Consider the following 19528-nt stretch of genomic DNA (forward strand, 5'->3'; position numbering starts at 1 on the left):
CAGGACTATCTGATATACTTTTTTAGAATTTATAGTCTTAATGCTCTGCTCTAAGCTGCCAGAATAGTCCAGAAGTCACCTGCCATCCCAGGCTATAAAGCCTCTACACACACACTGCACGTTTCTCCTTAGCTATGCTTGTTGCAGTACTGAATGTAAAGTACTGGATATAAAGCTGAAGTAGGAGAATGCCAGTGTTGGGAATATAGACGATGAAAATACTGCATGGAAACTTCCATAAGTGCCCAAAGCACATAGGAAAAATATAAATCTTAAACATGGATACATTGTGTAGGGCTCTTGCTTCATAGAACAGATTGCTGTGCTGTTAATGGCTGACAGAATTGTATGCTATTCTTTCTGAACACTTTCCTTGCATGACAATAAGTAATTACATGAATTAGTTCAAATTGTAAGTGTGGTAAACTTGTCTTTCCATACACAAAAAAAAAAAAAATACTGCAAAACAAGAAAGTGAGTAGCTAAGTAGCTTGTGTACTGCAGAAAGGAAATTTGGTACTTAAAATGTATACAGATTACTTCATACAACTGCTGCTAACAAAAAGGAATGTAAGGTGCACCATAAACCTGATTTGTAGGGATGCTTGACGTCTACACTTCCTATGTATTGATTTAACTCTGAGGTCATAGCTTGAGGGATAAAGGACTAACTGTATTACCTGCCTTTTCTCCAAAAACAGCCTTAATATTAATATATACTGATAGGGAAAATTGACGTACAACTCTACCTCTTTAAGGGTGCAGTAACCGCTTGTCCCCTGCTTCTTTTCATGTCTGCATGATTTTATTTAACTTTGTATTAACTTTTCTTTTTATTTAAATATCAGTGTTTGAAATTGTCAGTTGCCAATTCAGACTATTGTTATTTGACACTTGGCAAGAAGAGAGAGAACCATGTATTCATTTCTGATTGTGTATTGGGATGTTCAGTCATGAGCAGTAAAGTGTGTATGTGTATACATATATACATGTTTCCACTTGAGCTGAGTTCTTCACCACAACTGATCAAGGAGTGCAATTCACCTAGATAAAACCAGCACAGTCTGGAAGGATTCCTTAGGGTGGCTTCAGCCACTGCTGCATGTGGCAAACCATTCGCAACCCCAAATTTATCACTGAAAAACATGCAGATCATAAGAGGGAGAATAACTTTAATGTAGTACTCTCTTCATACCAGTGGGCTAAAACCACTAAATTAAAGTTATTTGTGTTTCTTTATCATGACCTTCACGCATTTTAGTGGATGTGTTGTTGTTTTATCATTATCACTACTGCGTGCTTTTTTTTTTTTTTTCTATATCTGGTAATTTATATGAATTAACTCCAGTCATACAGCAGTGTAGAAATGAGAACTACCTAATATAGAGAACAGTGGTGTCTGCAGTACCTATAGGCCAAGGATAGGGCATTCAGAGAAAAGTAAATTTGACCACTTAGTTCCTGCACTTAGAACATGATCAAATGGATGTAATAATTTACAGTAAACTCTCGTTAAATGGCACTCTTGGGGATTGGTAGATGCTGGATAACTGTAGCTTCTGGTTGCTTGGGGGTTACTATTAAAAATAGGTCTGACTAATACTGTGCCCTATCTTCCTTTTTAAAATTCTAAAACTCTAAAAACAAAAGGTATGTTTCTGCAGGGGTGTGGTGGGGGAACAGAAAGTGCGACACATGAAAACTATATTTCTTTGTGTGTCTTTTGTTGCTTGAGAGTTCTGTTTGCTTCAATTCTCGTTACCTGTACCTGAGAGTTTACTATAATAACCTTCATATTTTTTTTATTCTAATAACGAATACTGCATGACATCATCTTTAGACTGTTATCTGCATATATTTTGATACACAGACATTTTGTTCTCCCTTATCATCCCTTCCATGCTAGGAGGTCCTATCAGGTACTTGACAAAACATCTCCTAAGCCTACTTTGGTTTAGTCCTGTGGCCTTTATAGGTACATCCAGAAAGCACTCATGAATCTTGAGCCTTCTTTGGGGAACTGTGAAACACTTCAGATACAGGGATCTCATTCAAGGAACATTCACTGGTTATCCTTTTTTTTTTTTTTTTTTTTTTAACTGGTGTGATACTGGGTTCCCTCACTAACCCAGAGACATAGTCATCTCTAATGTGTGATAAAACCTTATTCCCAATATATAGTTCTGATCATATATTCTGCTCCAGAATATGTCTGGATGTGGTCATCCAATAATCTGTAGACAATAGTTTTGCCAGCTGTATATTTTTGATTCTTTTACACCAGGCTAGACCTAAAATTTGCCTTGTTGAATACATTAAGCTTGTGGCTTCAGGCACTTATGTTTGAAAAACAATAATGTGTACTAATGATGACATGAAATCAAGTTTTATCTGTCATCTTATTTGCTATGTTTTAACTACTGTACTGATCTCTGAAATATGATGGCCAATGGTGTGCTGATGTCTACTTTTTATTGGAAAAAAATATATAAAGGCACTGCACAACAGTGAAAGCATAACAAATTATATTGTAAGAACAAAGCTAAAGTCAAGATTTCAACTGCAACTAGTAACAGGCTAAGATATTACATATAAACATGGGTAAGTTGGACAAAAATGCAGCTAAGATGGAGGAAAAAAAGAAAATACAAAGACTGGCAACTATGCAAGGAAGCACAGGATGCAAAGTCTCTTAGCAGTTGGGAAGGAAGAACAGAGAGAGCTGGGAGGATGCATTCCCACCCAGGAAATTCCCTCTTCATTTTCATTTAACCTCTTGGTCAGCAGTCTGTATTATGGCTTCTCAGAACTTAGGCATGTACAGTGGCAGGAGAGGGTCTCCTCAGGATGGTGCAATGACCCAGAATGGTTTTGCCAAGGCTTACTCAGTATAGTAGGTAACATGAGTCAGTAAAGCTTGTGTAATCTCTCTCTCTCTCTCTGTCTCATGCATCAGCCTCAAGGAAAAACAGTAAAGCACTACAAACCCTTAGTGACGAAATATGCTATTTTATAAACTTTCCTGCAAAGTGTAAATATCACTGACTAACAATCAAGAAAGTAAACTGGCTTCCTGTTAAACAAAGGGCAGATCTTCTTCTAGTCTCACATCTGTTTAAGCTCTTGCATTTAGAAAGGATAGCCCCCCCCCCCTCCCCACATGCAAAGACAGGCTGCAAAACCTACACTAAGGTGCCTATACAATAATCCAATATAAACTGCAGAGGATGGTCTATGGATTTGAGAAAAGAATATAAAGCACTATATAGCCTCATTGGTTAGTCTACTAGCTCTTCTTAATGGGACCCCTGTCTGCCCCATGAACCATAATCAGTAGCAGTTTGTGGAAGGCAGAAGCTCTCCCAGATTTCGCTCTGTGCATCAGAATGAGGCCCAGCTGCACTTGGGAGATGCTTGAGGAATTAGTCAGAAGCATCTTGGATGGAGAACAAGGTAGTAGAGCATAGCCCAGCTGATAAGAGCACCGATTTGTTGTAAGCCTGTAGACTGTACTTCTGCATCAGATAGGCAACTTCTGGCTTATTTTACTTATCAAATTGCAGAATACCACATAAATATCTAATACCAGCCTCTACCTAGTCTTGCCATACTAATCAGTTTACACCTGTATTAAGCTCCAGGTGACGTCCTATTGGGACCTCCAATCTGTAAAGAGATTAAATATGCAGTTGCTTCTAGAATAGTTTCCAGGTTGCATCGGTGGCTGCTATGCAACTTCACATTCTTCAGTACTTAAGAAGCCCCCCCCCCAATAGTAGGGAAGGGCAAATAAGACATGCTGCAATAGATTTAGCCTTCCAAGAGTAGCTCATGCTGAAAGACTCCAAAGCATTAGCATGCAAATGCAGGGCAATGGCTGTCGCATAAGTTCTTGTACTCAGTTTTCTTGCTTCTCCCTAAGCAGAGTGTATAGTACTGACATGTTCAATTTATTCCTCTTTACCATTCCATATAAACTGATGTTCCAGCTTTTGTATTTTTGCCAGCCACTTATGAGTAGGTAGTATGGCAATGTGGCTCAGTATATTCATCACCTTGGGAACGAAAAGGCTTTTATACATTGACCCTGCCAAGTTCAATGCTGTGGTGTTTCAGCCACATATGTGGCAAATTCTGCCTCAAAGGTTATATATTAAGATATAACTTTTCTCAGGAGGTGTGAAACCTAATTCCTAAATATTTGGGTCTTCTAGCACACCATTTGAATAGAATATCAGGGGCCCTATCTTTTGTCCCCTTTGTGTGTTCTGTGACAGCAACATTTTTTGCACTATTTGCCCTCGGACAGGAGATTGATTGGAATGTATGCATAACACCTTTAATGGCTAGGGTATTATTCAGTATGTCTTCATTCAGAAGAAAGAAATCATCTGTGAACAAAAAAATATGAAATGAATGCCATAAGGTATACCTGCCCTTTAACCCCCCCCCCTCCAAATCCTAATCATTTCATCTAAGAGCTCAATGGTGAGCAAAAGGAAGGATGAGTCAACAAGACTCTTCTGGTACCCCATAAGCGAAAAAAGGGAATTGAAAGCATGCTGTTAATGCTCCAGACAGAGGATGGTCATACAGGGCACAAATCCCTTTTATCAAAGTGGAAGGGAAGTTGAGATAACCAAGCACAGATTACAAATAGTCTCACGCAAACAAGTCTTTTCAAAGTTGGTAGGTAAGGCAATAGATGGAGTATGCATGATCTGCTAGGTGTTATGTAACCATTGAGAAATCTAGTGTGGTCTGTACTTTAACATGTTTTGAGAACCTGCTTTGGAACAAGAGATGGCTCAAATTGGGTAAAATCTTGGTGCATATCTTATCCTCTGTATTGATTCGGGAGATATGTCTACAGTTGCTTACCATTTTTGACTTTATTTTTTGCTTTTGTTAAACACGAGGTAAGCGATCTGAACACGTGTTCTTTTTCAGGAGAGACCAAAGAGCACTGTCTAGGAAAGTGACTTACTTAGAGTAACACACTAGGCTAATGGAGGTGAAAAGATTCAAACCCTGGCCTATATCTTGGGGGCAAGTAATAACTCACTAATGGCCCAGAGCCTTGATCTTTTCTGCTAACTGACAGCTACAAGTTATTATCTGGTTTGAGAAGTACCATAATGGTTGACTTCCTTAGTGAGCACTTATCAAGATTAAGCTCGTCTCCAGCCATATGGCCTCATGGTCCAACAGTTGACTGGCTAGTGTGTCTAGGCTAGACACCCAACCTGAGAACTTGTAGGACAGTAGCTAAAAAACAAGTTTGCCTATAATTCAGTGTTATGGTAAAATAAGTGTATCCAGTGTCTGCTTAGTCTCCATGAATCACACAGTCCCAGTATTACAAATTCTTCTTTCACTCCCATCCATGCTTTAACACAGAATTCAGACCTTGGATTGCGCCTATCAAGTACAAAATCCCCCAAGTTATCAAAAGTGTGTTGTCCTTGTTGAATTCTCTAATAGAATTAAAATATCTCTGAAAAAATCTGAAGAATCAGTTTGGCCCATAGGCTAATATTAAATTGACCTGTTCAGTTAATACCTTCACTATGACCCATTTCTCCTTCATTAACCTTATTAGTCTGTCTAACTTCCCACACCATCTGATCCGATCCCTCATTAGAACAGCCTTCCCTCCCTTAGCTGCAGACAATGGTTTTACACAGAAACATTCCCACACACTCCGTGTGCTTCCTTACAGTTTTGACTTCCTGCACAAACATTTCATCTACTTTGTGCTTCTTGACATATGACATTAAAGCATTCTTCTTCTTTTTAAATTGTGTGTGTGCATTCATGGTTAAAGCTCTAAACATTTGCATCACAAATAGTAACAACTACAATCCAGTGTGTTAGAAAAAACACATGCAGTGGAAACAGTAAAGAGAAGTAGGAACTCAGACTAACATTCTACATTTGCTGAACTACAATACTATCCTTATTTCCAAAGACTGACCCTTATGCTATAACCTATAAACCGAGAACATGGCATGAGCAATTAACAATAATGCAAAAAAGTAATAACAGGGTGTAGAAGTTTCAAAACACACTAAGCAATCTGTTCACATAATGAAGTGTGATTTGATATTGACCAGCATTTTCCTTGCTGACAGGAACTGGGCTAAACAGTATATAATGTAATACAAACTGAGTGATGGTATATGGTTACAGTGGTGTGAAAAGAGAGCGCAAAATGTACACAACTAAGCAAACACTACTAACAGAGCATGCACACAATACACCATCTGTTTGCGCTGTGCATGCATCCCAAAAACAAAATGGTACATTATCCGCTCAAGGAAATCTATTCAGAAAAATAAATAGCATTGGTGTGTCCCTGAAGCTCAAGTGTCAGATTTGGACACCTTTTTCATTCTGTTCTTTTGGCTTGGATTAGGTAATCTTTTATATCCAGTAATAAGGAAGAACTGATGCACCAGTTTAACAGTTGTGCTATCATTGGTGGACTGTAGTCTAGATGTTTGGCCATCCAAAGTGGCATGTCCCTCTTCATTCATATCCAGGGGTTCCTGTACCTGTTGGGTTGAAAACCATTATCTGTGTGGACTGAGAACACCTGATATGCTGCTCCTTTGCATGAGGAATGCACTAGGCTGCCACCACCATCCTCCTTTCTGAAACTTCTGTTATGACAGCTTAGTTAATCTAGCTCCAACATGCATAGAGATACAGCCTTGACTGCAACCCAGGCAGGAGGTGTTTGATTATCACCCCCTGGCACTGGAGTAGCCAGATTAGGAGGGTGAGAAGTGAAAGGACATAATCCAGTCTTCTTTCTTGGGGTTGGTGGTGGATTGCAAGCACTCGGACACACAGAGGATGTGCATTTTCCATGATGGGTGTCGCTTGTCTAGTCAGGATACAATAGACAGGTCTTCATGGGTTCTGTTCAAGCATCTTTATTATGTATGAACACATCATGATAGAAGCTTACTGACTTTAACTTAAGTAACTTGTATACAAACTAGCTATTGCATTCATACATGCTCACTCTGGCTGCACTCTCAAAATGGCACACTGGCTATAGTACGTGCCTGCTACTTATATGTGCACATTCAGTCCTTGATATGTTTCTTAAAAATACAGCACATGCACTCTGTTCTACATCCTCCCTCTTTGAGAAATAGATCATGCAATGCTATGAATCTCCTTTGGCATGCAAATAATATGAAGTTCTTTGTCATGCAACTATACAGAACTAGGTACATATATACAGATATGTCCATGTTGCTGTGTAGTTCACACTATGTTTGGAAATATGACCAAATTGTGTGACATAAAACAGATTTAGCAACTGGAACTGTCTTTGCTGAATGTTCAATCTTGGGAATATCTGGAACATCCTCAGGAATGGAAGTAGAGGTTAAAACGCGTTGGGAACAATTTCCAACTGGCTTTGAGACCTAGAGTCTTTATCACAGGAACAATGCTGCAATAACGATTCTGATACAGGAAGAAGATGTCTACAATTTCTCCTGTACTCCACACCCTCAGATTTTATGAAGTAGGATCTCTGCTCGGCACTTATACCTGTAGCTTGACCAATCCAGTTAAAAACGTTTGCTGTTTGTATCTTCACTGTCTTTACTTCTTTTGATGTTTGTAGCTTCACTGTCTTTACTTCTTTTGATGTTTGTAGCTTCACTGTCTCTCATTTGAATGGATGAAGAAATCTGCTCGATTTTTTTATCATAACTGGACTTATGGAAAAGAATGCTTCTTGAATAATTGAGCAGGCAAGCCAAGTATATCATCATGGGGCATGTTTCTGAGATTTAAGTAAATTCAAAAAGACATCGGTATTATCACGCTTTGACTTTTCAAGTAATTGCTTTGCACTCTGCACTAAACGCTCAGCTAGACCATTTGACTGTGGATATTTAGGACTGCTAGTAACATGTACAAAGTCCCATTCTCTTGTAAATTTCAGAAATAACTTACTAGTAAATTGAGTACCATTGTCAGAAATAACTTTGTGTGGACTACCATGGACTGAGAAATGACATTTTAACTTGGTAATAACAAAGCAGATGTTAGATTAGGTAGTAGTAGATCAGTCACAAACCAGTTCAAACAAGAGTCCACCAATACTAAGTAATGCTGATTGTCCCACTTGAATATATCAGTGGCTACTGTTGACCAAGGTAATTCAGGAACTTGACTTAGCTGAAGTGGTTCTCTTTGTAAATGGGGTTTAGTACTATTGCATACTGAACAAGAAGAAAGTACTTTTATCAATGTCTTTCAGTAATGAAGGCCAGAATACTAGTTCTTCTCGCCCTTCTCTTAGTAGATGTGAGACCTGGGTGACCATGGTGCAAAATCTGGATATATTCATGTTGTAAGGAAGCAGGAACCTTTGAAAATAATGCTATCTTCCATTAACATCTCATCTATGTAAGGAAAGTAGGGTTGCACTTCAGGTGGTACACTAGATTGCTCTGACGGCCATCCGACATCAATATAGTGGTTGAGCTTTTGCAAAATTTGATCAGTCTTTGTATAATCTCTTAGCTCATCAAGTCTCATGGTAGAGAAATTACGCACTGCCATCATGTCAAAGTCAAGCTTTTCTGTGTCAAGCTGTTCCGTGGTATTTCTGGCTGATCTGGATAAGGTATAAAGAAGTTTGCCTTTTGTATAGACCACTTTGAAGTTGTACTTTTGCAATTTGAGCATCCCTCTTTGTAATCTCGCTGGAGCTGAATACATAGGCTTCTTTAGCATGGTAGGCTGGTGATCAGTTTCAATCTGAATAAGTAAATAAATACGAGAGGCATCACCATGACTATCAAAGTTGACTATTTATTAAATAACAACAGATAAAAATAAAAGCACTAGTGAGCGCTTTCACGTTCAACTGAACACTTCTTCAGTCTGAAGAAGTGCTCGGTTGAACGTGAAAGCGCTCACTAGTTTTTATTTTTATATGTTGTTGTTCAATAAATGGTCTGCTTTGATAGTCATGGTGTTGCCTCTTGTGTTTATTTACGATATTGGTACTTGTTCTTCAGAGGCACTTCACCCTTGACTGTTTCACCTTGAATCTTCAATCAGAATAGCTCGACTATAGATATAATCATGAAACTTTGAACATGCATACTCTGTCACAATTTGATCATACTGCATTTCAGTTTGGTAAATGTTCTAGATGCATAGTCTCCTGTTCTGCCTTCTTAAAGAATAACTGCTGTACCAAGACCGAATTCTGAAACATCATAGGAAAGAGTGACTGGTTTATTGACATCATAGTATCTTAATATAGGTGGGGTGGCAATTTTCTGTTTAAGGTCTTCAAATGCCTTCTGGTGCTGTTCTAACCAAGACCATGTGACATTTTTGCTCAACAGCTCTCTTAAAGGTGCTGTCAACTCACTGAAGTCGTGTATAAACTTGCCTAAAGAGTTGACCAATCCTAGGAAATGCTGTAGAGCATGCTGGCACTGACATCCTAAGAATAGTTGCTTGTTTGGTCGGGTCTGGTGTCAAGCCAGTGCTGTTAAATAAATGACCTACATATGACTTCTGGTAGTCTGAATGTACACTTCTTCAGAGGCTTGAGCTTTAATTTCACTTCACATGCTTTGTCTAGAACTCTCTAGGTTTCTGTCATGTCTGCTTCACTATTGTCTCCAACCAATAAATCTATTATGGCACAAGGGTTACTTGAAAAAAATTGCTCCATTGCACACTGGAAGACTTCATTTGCAGAATTTATTCCAAATGGCATCCTTGGGAATCTGTATCTGCCAAATGAGGTACTGAAAGTGGTCCATAATGAGGATTTGTGATCAAGCATCACCAGCCAAAATGAACTTTTTGCATCCAAGACAGAAAAAAATGTGGCATTTGGTATCAGACTTGTGATCTGTTCGATTGTACGCATTGGATGATGCTGTCTCTTCAATGCTTTATTCAGATCTCTTGGGTCAATACATATTCTGATTTCATCTGAGCCTTTTTTGTGAGCTGCTACCATGGACAACACTAATTTAGTTGGTTCTGTAACTGGACAAATTACACCTTGCTGTACCATTTTATCCAGCTAAGCTTTGACTTTATCCTGCATAGCTATCAAAATTTTTCTTGCTGGTATGATTACGGGAGTGACCTTTGGGTTTAACTTCATGGAATACACAACTGGAAGTTTGCCCAACTTGTCATCAAACATCCGCATACTCTGAGAAAATGGCTTCAGAAAAATTGGAACTAGGATATGCACATATATGATGAACTTCTTTGGTAAAAAAAAAAAGTGGATTTATTCTCGTACTGTCTCTGAGACCAAATAATGACTGCACGGGTCTTTAAACTACATAGAATAAAAGCTGTAACAATTCTTAGCCAAATAACATGAAAGTATTACAGAGCCTTTGGTCTGAAATTCTTCACCTGTATAAGCAACAAGTTTCCCTCTACTGGCCACATTGAGTTGTTCATTATTTCTCACTTTAGCAAACATGTCTGCTGATATAACATTACACTTTGAACCAGTGTCTACTTTAAGCTCGGTGGATTTACCATTGATCTGGACAGTACAAAACACTTTGCTCTTTGCCAACAAATTCACTGCATCAACTCTTTTACCAATTACTGATACACCAGCTACATAGAAAGTAGAATTGCAGTTTACTTGATCAATTTTTGAGTGACCCTTCTTTACAACTGCATGGGGTTTAGTTGATTTGCAAAATTTTTGAAAATAGTTCCATATTTTACACTTGTGACATTTGCTCTTTGCCAACCAATTCACTGCATCAACTCTTTTACCAATTACTGATACACCAGCTACATAGAAAGTAGAATTGCAGTTTACTTGATCAATTTTTGAGTGACCCTTCTTTACAACTGCATGGGGTTTAGTTGATTTGCAAAATTTTTGAAAATAGTTCCATATTTTACACTTGTGACATTGCTGACCAAATGCTAAGCATTTCTCTCTCTCTTTTAAGACTACTGATTGGCACCACAACTGCGACAATTAATAAAGCTGGACTTGTGTTTTGCTGATTCACGTCAGTACTGTACTGAGCATGTTCCTTTCTTAGAACTTGCTGGAAAATTGCTTGATTTCCCTGGTGAGTCAGCAGGGGCTGTAACTGCCATGTGCTTAGGCCGCCTTCTGTTTGCCATATGTTGCATGCCATCTGCATTTATTCTGGAGCCTGATGAAACCATGCTGTTGTCACTTGCAAGCATACTTGTGTTTTCTTTTTGTAACTTCATGGTGCTGACAAATCTCTGTGGCTTTACTCAAAGTTAAATCACTGTCACAAAGCAAAATATTTCTCACAGCAGCACTATTAATACCACACATTTATTAACTCCTCTTTTAAGTCACCAGCCCGATATATTTTAGCTTTGTTTCTCAGGTCAGTAATATAAGCTGCAAAAGTTTCCCCTGGTTTCTGATCTGTTGGGTAAATGCCTCTCTAATGTAATATTTGTCTGGGGGTTACACATTTCCCTAAATTTGCAATTCAAACACTCTGAAGTCTTCCCTTGATACAGCCTGTACAACAATATGACAAATTTTCACCTTCTCCCCTCCTATACTGCTGGTGCATACACAAATTAATGCTCTTTTTCAATGGCCTCTGACCTAGCTAGGTTTAGTAAAATGAATGCCCTGATGCATGCATCTTTGTCAGAATAAGCTGCTTGTATAAAAATATCATACTCTTGCTTAAATATTCTCCAATTCTCTGCAGTATTCTGATCAAATACAAGTGATAAGGGCTTTCGAAATCCGTCTGCCATATTAACACATGCCAGTGAAGGGTTTTGCAAGTATGCATGAACACATACAGACATATGCCAGTATTTGTAACTTTTCCCAGTAGCCCAACAAGCCTCTGAATAACTGAACTTTGTGAAATAAGTCTCTCTCAGGCACTGTAATACTGTTGAAATTTCCATACTATTAAAGTTAATTTTATTATCATTTTAAGAAACATTTCAAATAACTGCATGGTGCGAATAAACTGGGCAGAAGAAGCTGTGACTCAGAAACATTTCAAAGTAATTGTACTTTGTGAATAAACAGTACATTGCACACTGAAATTTCCCCATAATAATTCTTTACAGTGCAAGAAACACTCTGTAATGGTGGCACTTTGCGAATAAACACACCCAGCACAAGAAACGTTTTGAAATGGCTATACTTTGACTGTACTTCATGAAATAATTGCACTTTGCACACAAACTCTTCAGAATACATACACAGTAATAAGCGCACACTATAAGCACTTTTACACACTTTGAGATACTTCATATAACTCTCTGACTTCGTATTGTATCAAGGGCATAGCTAGTTTTGTCAAAACACACTTTGCCAAAAAACATGTAGTCATCTTGCTTTATTTATGCTTAATCTGCCCTTTTTGCCCTTATTATATTTGTTTTGCTTGTTTACTTTCCATGCCCATTGTACTTTTCTTGTGCTTGTTTTACTCTAAACATGCCTGTTTTGCCTCCGACACACTTGTTTTGCTTTAAACATACTCGTTTTGCTTAAATAGTTTCATCAAATATCTTTAATATTTTGCTTAGCTAATAAACCTTTAGTGCCTGCCACTTGTTTAATAATGCAGTTTATGCCCTTGCAATGCTCTGTTTTATCTTTTTTATAAAATAAGCTGTTTGTGCAAGTTTTCATTACCTTCGTTTTTTTTTTTCTGGCTCTGTTTCATGCTTGTTTCTCTTAGTTTACATTCACTGTCATCTCTGCACCTTGTGGCTCCAAATATCAATCTCTGCAATCCCAGTTCTGACACCATGTTGCTCGTCTAGTCAGGATACAATAGACAAGTCTTCGTGGGTTCTTTTCAAGCAGTTTTATTATGAACAAACACATCACGATAGAAGCTTACTGACTTTGGGTAACTTGTATACAAACTAGCTATTGCATTCATACATGCCCCCTCTCTGGCTGCACTCATGGCACTGTGTATAGCATGTGCCTGCTACTTGTATGTCCATGTTCAGTCCTTGATATATTTCTTGAAGATGCAGCACATGCACTCTGTTATACAGTTGGTACCAGAAAAACACCTGCCATACTTCAGGATTGGGGCAAAGCTGCATAGGAAGTAATGCCCCTTGTGCAGGTGAGGGGGCAAAGCTGCATAGGAAGTAATGCCCCTTGTGCAGGTGAGGGGGCAAAGCTGCAAAGCTGTATAGGAAGTAATGCTCCTTGTGCAGGTGAGGGGGCAAAGCAGCACAGGAGGTAATGCCCCTTGTGCAGGTGAGGGGGCAAAGCAGCACAGGAGGTAATGCCCCTTGTGCAGGTGAGGGGGCATCCTTCTCAAACAGCCCATTGGATGTCCTCTTCCCTCCTGCTAAGCCAAGTGTGCATAGGAATGTTTAGACTAACCAGGAAGAAACATGAACCACACCTTATTGCTGCCTCAGTGATGGCCCCTCTTGGTCAAGCCTTTTTGAAGGGTGGGACTTAGACAATTGGCTGGGAGGTGGGCTGATAAGCAAGTAGTGGGAGCAAAGTAGAAAAAGACTGCTTAGGTCACTATTAAGGGAACTAGGCACACTTATCGGGGACTGTATGGAGTGTAGTGCATGGTGATGGTTGGTGCTTGGCTCCCTGACTTGAAGTATTTCTTGACATCCTTGATATTACTTTTGGAACAATTTCAGCTTGAAGTGTGTTTTGAAGAACTTGCAATGTCATCAATTGCTTGGGGGGAGGGTTGATGAGACTTTGATAGAATGTTTTATGATAAGTGAGTCTGCTCAGTGGCTATGTCCTTTAATAAATGAAGGGCATTCATACTTATAATTTTTTCATAAAAAAAAAAAAAAAAAAAAAAAAAAAAAAAGGTATTGACCTATAATTTATGATCTAGGCAATTATACATTCATGCAAATGAATCCATCCATATTGAAATTTTCAGTTGCAAACATCTTGCATCACATATAATATTCTGTAAAGTCATTGTTAATCAAACATTACAAAGCTCATTCAATTCTTGCCTTCCTTTAAACCCCATTCCTCCTCAAAAACATTATTTTGCATGTATTGTTTCCACAGTTCCCATTTTTTAAAGTCTGCCAAAAAATATGTTGCCAATAACCACTTTCTTCCCATCACACTACGGTTTGCCATCTACCCGAGTAACAATTCTTTGCAGTCTGTTTGCAGTATAAAAATACCTGTTCAAACACTTCCAAATCAAAAATCCTAAATGTTTTAGACTCTGTTACACAGGCATTCATAAGTATTGATCACAGAAACTCAATTGGATTACTCTTGTCAAGTCTTTCTTTAAGGTCTGCTAACCTCTGGTTGTTTCTGTGGCTCCTGTTCAACTTGTCACGATGAAATCTAATAAATGACATTCCATGGAGTAAGATTGTAGCTCCGCTAGCTGTATGGGCTGCCTGGCAATGGTGGATTTCAAAAAGGATGTTTTTTTTTTTTTTGTCACCCACATTTTAATATCCACAGTATTTTCACCGGTGCTGCACCCAATGAAGTGGGAATCCCCCAGTACTTGGCACTGCATCTTGTCCCAGAGCTTTGCAGAGGGGCCCTTCACACAGGGGAAACCACGTGGCAAGCACTGCTGGGTGGGCTCTTTTCTGATTTCATGCTTGACAAAAGAAGCTGCCTCATCTGCGATTTCCTAGAAAGGAAGTATTTAGCCACTAAAAACTTAATGACTAGAACTTCAGAAGGCATGCATTTACATTTGTTTTAAGAACTTCATTTCCCAAAGGTTCCAGAGCAACAGACTCATGCGGTCACTTCCATTATCCCGAGCTTTGTCCCCATGTATGCTACTTTTACTTTTGTTATTAGAATTGCAATAAATGTTTTTAACATATCTTTTCTCTTCCATTGTACTTACCAGTAAGCCACCATCTCTTGCACATGTCTGAAACCACCTAATTGGTGGCCATGCAGTGGAGTGGGACAAGGGAATTTAATCCATTTCCATAAGGGATAATACCCTCAACAGCATCAGTGCCCCCATAGGCAGGCACTACCTTGTCTCTACTGATGATTACATTTGGAGCATGTGTCCTGGGACAGAAACACACCACCAACTTTAGCCTTCCCCATATTAATGAGCAGGCCTAGCTTTATCATTCCTGTTCTTGCCCATCTTGATATTGTACTGAAAAATACTAGGACGTAATTAACCTCTGGGTGTGTTTACAAGTTTTAATCGCAGATGTTTCAACTCTACCTATTCTGAAGGTACTATCACACAAAATTTTCAAACAGTTTAGTACACATGAAACCAGACAACATGACCAATATACTGATGGTACCAATAATTTAAAGAAAAAGAACCCACAATCTTTTTTTGTGATGTCGTATTTTCTAATGTCACTCATTAGTGTGTACAGATTTTACAGTGTATCCTTGATTATATGCTTTTATTTTTGTCACACAGTTTTGTTAAACTTTTGTTTGAATAGTATCCCACAATCCACTGGAAGTGGGAATAGTTATGTTCTGTTATTTTATTCTAACTAGATGTCCAGTTTTTGACTGGATGCACTTTTATTTTTTCAGTAGTCTTTGTATCTATTTTCAATGTCTACTGGTTGAGAGATGTATTCCGCAGACTTTTGCATAACTTCATTCTTAAGCTCCATCATGGTGGTTTTTACTACATTTTGAAAATATTTTTGTAGCTTTAGATGTGACTTCCATTTTAAAAAATGTGAGACTTGTATATCTCCTGTTCTCCATTAGTTACTTACATAGTGTGTTCAGTCTTAATAGGAATATATTTTTAGAGATGAGATAATCATACTGAAGAGCTCAGTTTTGTTTTATGACATAATGTACAGTTTTTTTCCTCCTGCTTACAAAGCTACTGTCAAGAAATTTCCAATTAACTATTGTGTTTGTTGTTCTTTGGCATAGAGATATGGAGAGATGTGACTAGGACCCTGCTGACCTGAGTACAACTAATGGCTCCAATGTTAATGGAAAAGTGGGAAGAAGGAGTGTCCTTGCTGGCTCACTGTCTCCGGGAGGGAGGGGGTTCTGTTTGAGATCATATATCTGCAGTGATGCGGGTGGTGCATTATCATACAGCTGATTGCTTTGCTTTTAGCTCCAGCTCACTTAAATTCTAAAATGCTAACACTATATGCAGTACTATGCATAAAATCAGTAGTTTCACTCAGGGCATGCAAAAAAATAAAAAGTCCCTTGGCATGCCAGACTGTGCATTTGATACAGTCTGCTGCTCTACTCCTTCTCCCCTACCCAATCTGCCACTAATGCAATCCCAGCACTGGATGATAGTAGTAAGAATAGTAAAAGAATAAATGGCACAGCCAAGTAACTGTTCAACTGCATGACATGCAAAAGGGAGGAAAAAAATTATGTTTTGCTTCTTGGTGAAGGTTTTGCAAGTACTACTTTCTCCAGTTGTGTACAAACCCAAAGTAGTACACAAATCAACTTCTAGTTTCCATTTTCTAAGTCTGAGTACCAGTGGGCAGTACTTTTCCTTGACTACATTCAAAGATTCATAGACTATTACAAGGCTAATGCCCTGGGGTGGTGGTGGCGTTCTAATCCTAGCCAAGTTTTTCCTGAATAATGATGTCCTTTATCCCAACGGGGCATTGAGGGACAGGCATTTATATGCTACGTCTGTACATACAGGATATTGGTGCCAGGCCTGGTGTAAATTCCTATTCCCCATCCACTGGTTATATGCACTTTAATTGTGTAATAGATGAACACAGCTTCACATGGATAGGAAACCTGTTCTAGGGGGGCAGTCTGTTGGATCCATATCTGTCTCTTCAGCATGTTCTGTTTAGGTCATAGACAAAATTTAGGTCCCTAGACCTTGTATTTATGGTACTGTTTGACTTACAAATATGCAGGAGATTCACAAGGCTATCCTCTCCTGCTGTAAATTAACTGGTTTGTAGCCTGAGTAATTATACTGAAACAAAGAACCTCTTAGAATAGCAGATACTGTAAGCATTCAACCAGTGATTCACCACTCAGAAAGGTGTAAGATGTCTCTCATGTCACAAGAATGTAGATCACAAACCTTCCTAATGTAAGGTAACTAGTTTGGAGCCCAAGTGCTTAAATCATAACTAAAAGAATTAGAATAACTGTTGCATGAAACTAACAAAGTTATAATAAATGCTCAGATTAAATGTAACTGAACAATTTAAGAACATGCAGCAAAAAGCTAAGTAAAGCAGGAATAACCACCAATACAGTAAAAGAAGCTGAATGAAGTGATTTTTTTTTAAGTGGGAAGGTAGGAAACTGAAGATAATTTTAAGTTTAAGTGATGGGGGAGGGGGTCTTCCCAGCTGATTCTCAGTGATCAGTAGAATGAGCTGAAGAAAGGAGACTGGGAGGAGTGTAAAAACTCAAATGCCTCCAAGTTTAAAAGCACAACAAGAGCAGGGTGGATGGGTAGGAAAAATCAAATGCAGACAGAGATGAGCAATAGTCGGGCAGAAAATGTCAGACCACTATAGCTAAATATTCTATGAAATACTTGTAGATAAATGAGGATAATATTTATCAGTTCTCCAACTAATTAGCTGGATTTTATTCAAAGTCTGCAAAACATTCTTCACTCACTGAGCCTAGTCAAGACCTCTTAAAACTCCAAAAAGAACAAAAAACTAAAACAAAATGCAATAGAACAGTAAAGCTAAAAAAACGAGAAGTAGCCAAACTTAAATGCATAGCTCCAGTCCAAAATCAAATGCAGACAAAGATCAGCAATAGTCAGGCAGATAAAACAAATTTAGAGCTTGCATTTCCCTGGCATACCTATTCTGACCATACTTTTAAAAGCAAGTTTCTCAACCATTTCTGACTTTACCAATATATTTAATTTTCACTGGTACATGTGAACGTCCACTGATTGGGGAATGATTTTTAGTCCAAACATGATGGTGAACGGCTGCCTAAAGGTGTGTTTAACAAAGTTCACTTTATCTGGCTATTTTTGCTACCAAGCCTGTCATGACTTTCTTTTATAGTAGTTACTACTTCAACCTCGACTTTTTGTTTGGATTTTTTGTTTGTTTTTTTATAGATATGGTCAGTGTGGATCTCGGTTGTTTTTATTTGGAAATGCAACAGTCATTTCTGTTTTTTGTTGCTGTGGCACTTTGGTAGCACCTGATGATCTAGTTGTCTGCGTCTTGCTGAGCTGGTACAAAAAATTGTATTTTTTCTGTATATATTTAGTTTGAAAGAAGGTGCTTAATATTTAGCCTTCAGGCCTTGTTTATGGGTCTCCTCTATTTCCTTCGGAATTTCACCAAACCAGGAATGCCACGTAAGCCTGATTTGAGTTCTTCTCCTGTGCTACTGAATTATTTATTTATATGTGATGTGCAGGACTTGTTTGGAAAGCAACAAGCTTGCATATGAGATTAGCATTGCTGCTGAGAACAAGATGGTCAGCTGTTTCTTGATGAGACAAAAAAGTCCAAAACAGTTTTTTTCTTAACTGCATTGAAAGTAACTTTTGCTGTTCACATTTTATTTGCCTTGGTTTATGTTCTTATTTCCTTGTTCATTTCAGATTTTAATTTGATGTGCATCATTATTCATTCGGCTTTCTTGACTTGGTAATATTGCTTTATATTCAGCTTATAAGAATGGTTAGGAAATAAACTCGACTACAAACTAGCTCATTATAAACAGTATTTGAAATAATTTTATTTATTTTATTTATTTATTTATTTTTATTTAACATTTGTTGACTGGGAAAGTCTGACTAGGTTCCACAGATCCTGTTTTCAGCGGAGGCCCAGGGAGAAATGCTCCAAAAGCATGTTTTTTTAGAATGTGGGAGGAAACCGGAGTACCCGGAGAAAACCCACGCAAACGCAGGGAGAACATGCAAACTCCACACAGAAGGCACCCCAGCCGAGAATCGAGCCGGAGAACCTCTTGCTGTGAGGCGACAGCATTAACCGCTGCACCACTGCGCCACCCAATAAAAAGCACCACTGCCTCAGTAACAGTCATATTCTTAGTTTAGTTACTGATCCCTCTGAAGTAATCCAAAGCTTAACATGCCTGTTTAACATAACATTATGGATGTGGTTCATTACCTTCACTGACTCTATAATCAAAGCCAGTTAGGACTTGCACGTCAAATAGAATTCCAAGAAAGTGCCTTACATTTATAATCAAAGCACCTCATCCTATATTGCCACACCCTAGTTAATATTCCTTACTCCAGGAATTTATAAATATCTTCATTGAAGACCATCAAATGCAACAGCTTTGATCAAAAGGTCTTCAACAAGACAGATAATTGGATGAATACCTTACATTGTTTGATCTATACACTGAATTTTTTTGAACTTCGTATTCTTTGTCCTGTTGGGTTCAGACTCAGGCATGCTAGTGCTACAGCATATCACATGCATACCGGTCTTTTTATGTATTTTAAGTTTGCTATATTCCTATTTACACACTTGTACCACATGATCCTTTTTA

General features: G+C 38.4%; 1 protein-coding gene across 3 annotated transcripts in view; it reads left to right on the forward strand.

The window, feature by feature from the left end:
- The window catches only part of ARHGEF9 (Cdc42 guanine nucleotide exchange factor 9), a 3179575-nt gene that overhangs the window by 680 nt on the left and 3159367 nt on the right, over window positions 1-19528 (forward strand). The gene's annotated exons all lie outside the window — the stretch shown is intronic.

This window comes from Protopterus annectens, chromosome 15.part0 (assembly GCF_019279795.1).
Source record: "Protopterus annectens isolate FY-2018-M chromosome 15.part0, PAN1.0, whole genome shotgun sequence".
Taxonomy (NCBI): Eukaryota; Metazoa; Chordata; order Ceratodontiformes; family Protopteridae; genus Protopterus; species Protopterus annectens.